The sequence below is a fragment of the Eleutherodactylus coqui genome, chromosome 4 (assembly GCF_035609145.1).
Source record: "Eleutherodactylus coqui strain aEleCoq1 chromosome 4, aEleCoq1.hap1, whole genome shotgun sequence".
In the NCBI taxonomy this organism is placed as follows: domain Eukaryota; kingdom Metazoa; phylum Chordata; class Amphibia; order Anura; family Eleutherodactylidae; genus Eleutherodactylus; species Eleutherodactylus coqui.
In genome coordinates this window covers 54,174,120-54,176,356 of record NC_089840.1, presented here as the reverse complement: position 1 = coordinate 54,176,356, position 2,237 = coordinate 54,174,120, and positions in this window count along the sequence as shown.

The window sequence follows — 2,237 nt, the reverse complement described above, 5'->3', positions numbered from 1 at the left end:
CTGTTTACACGGTTCAATGGTCGCTTGCAGGGGCGTAACTATAGAGGATGCAGGGGATGCAAGTGCACCCGGGCCCAGGAGCCTTAGGGGGTCCATAAGGCCTCTCTTCTCAATATAGGGGGCCCAGTACTATAAATAAAGCATTATAGTTGGGGGCCCTGTTACAGGTTTTGCATCGGGGCCCAGAAGCTTCAAGTTATGTCTCTAGTCGCTTGGTTTTTAGTTCTGTAAAAAAACAAGCAACCCTCAACAGGTGAGCGATTTCTCACTCAGCGCCTGTCGGCGGCCATGTGCACACAGGACAATCACCAATATTCTCTATTTCAAAAATACAATTCATCCCACAAAAAACAAGCCCTCATACAGCTATGTCAATGGAAAAATAAAAAAGTTATGGCTCTTGGAAAGTGAGATTAAAAATTAAAATAAAGGTTTTGAAGGGGTTACACCGGTGCTCAGGGTGATGCCAGGGTAATTGCCAAACTTGTAACTGCAATCAAGAAATTATATCATTTGTATTTATTCCCAATTTTGATATTGAAGAACAGCAACTTGCAACTAAGAAGATGCTGTTTTACTCCGACCTTTTGAAGAGCTGATTGTTTATTTGTTCATTTCACAAGTCCCATTGTGTGCTGCTGCGTATGACGTCCGGGAAAGATTACACTTTACTGACCAGCAACTTTTATATCCTGAATTCCGTAAGCAGCAGAAGCTTACCGCCCTCTTAACAAACTGTTCAGATATTGTTGAGGAAAGATCCTTAACGAACTTTAATACATAAAAAAGCCTGAACAAAACTTTCATTGTGACAAAAGTTGCCGTTTTGGCGCAGGTGATGTTTTATTGACTTTAATGCCTTTTTAAAGTGGGGAGGGCTTAGGGACAGGGGTTATGGCTTCCACATCCTATCTTATTTAGGGCGGATTCACACAAGTGGTTGCACAAAAAACGCTCCCCGCAGCGCAACGTATTTGCAGATAAACCAGATTAATTGAGGTACATTTGTGTGCGTGTCTGCGCATATTACTGTACTTTTTGCACGCGCAGGGCAGTTCACACACACCCTTTCCATGGATTAAATGGCTATTTGAACCTAAGGAGCTCCAGATGAGTTAGATTCCCTGCATTTTGTGCAGTGTTTTGCCCTTTCCCTTGCATATTTGCGCACCTCCCATAGACGTCTTTGCTGTGAAAAATGTAGTAAAATAGAGCAGATCCCATTTTTTTCCACACGCATGAAATGCGCACACAAAACGCGCTCATGACAACAAACGCATGTGTCCTATATTCTCTGTGCTTAGCGCACCTATATTTATGCATGCAAATACCATCGCAAACACGGACGCGTGAAGAAGCCCTTACTATAATTTATGCCAAAAAACTGGTTCAAATATAGCAGCTCATAGCTAGCATAGATTCAGTCTTTTTGGCGCACGGGCGGCCTGAAATGCACCTAACATATTGAGAAGCATGCTCCTCTTGATATAATATGCGCATCTTCCAACGACGAGGTGGCATATTAATGGGTAGTCCGGGCTTCTACAACTATCCTCTGGATAGGTCATCAGTAGTTGATCAATGGGGAAAGTCAAACTGGGGATCATTCCAGCCCACCTCCTCACAGTAAACAGGCAGTCGTTCATAGATGAATGACTGCCTGTTTACACGGGCCGATAGTCGCTCAGTTTTTATGCATGCATGAATTGAACGACGAACTATAAGCGAATGAATTATCGTTCAATGTTGAGTTGGCGCATGCATTTACACTGAACAATAATTGCTTAGATTCTTGCTGGATTCTGAGTATTTATTGGCCCGTGAAAAGGGCCCTGAATGTTAATCTATATACTGTATCTGTTACATCACATTATGCTCCGTTCTATTATATTACATTATAATGTATTACATTCTTACATATTTAGAGCTTGCTCTGTTACATTGTATTACATTGTGTTATATTATGTCTCGTTCTATCATATTCTATTGTATTACATTTGGGTAATGACAGCTTGAATGTGCACAGTTATTGTCTGCAGGGGGATTATAAAGTTTCCATTATCTATGATGGGAGGTTCACATTTGGAACATTCCTGGTGTTGTGACGCAGGTTCTGGGTGTGGCGGTCACTGTGTCACCTTGTCTCAGCCCTCACTGTACACCTGGCTACTGGTCCAACCTGTCCAGGCAGCTGGAGGAAGATGGGGAGGGGGAAGCAGGTATAGAAGGGCAGGGCT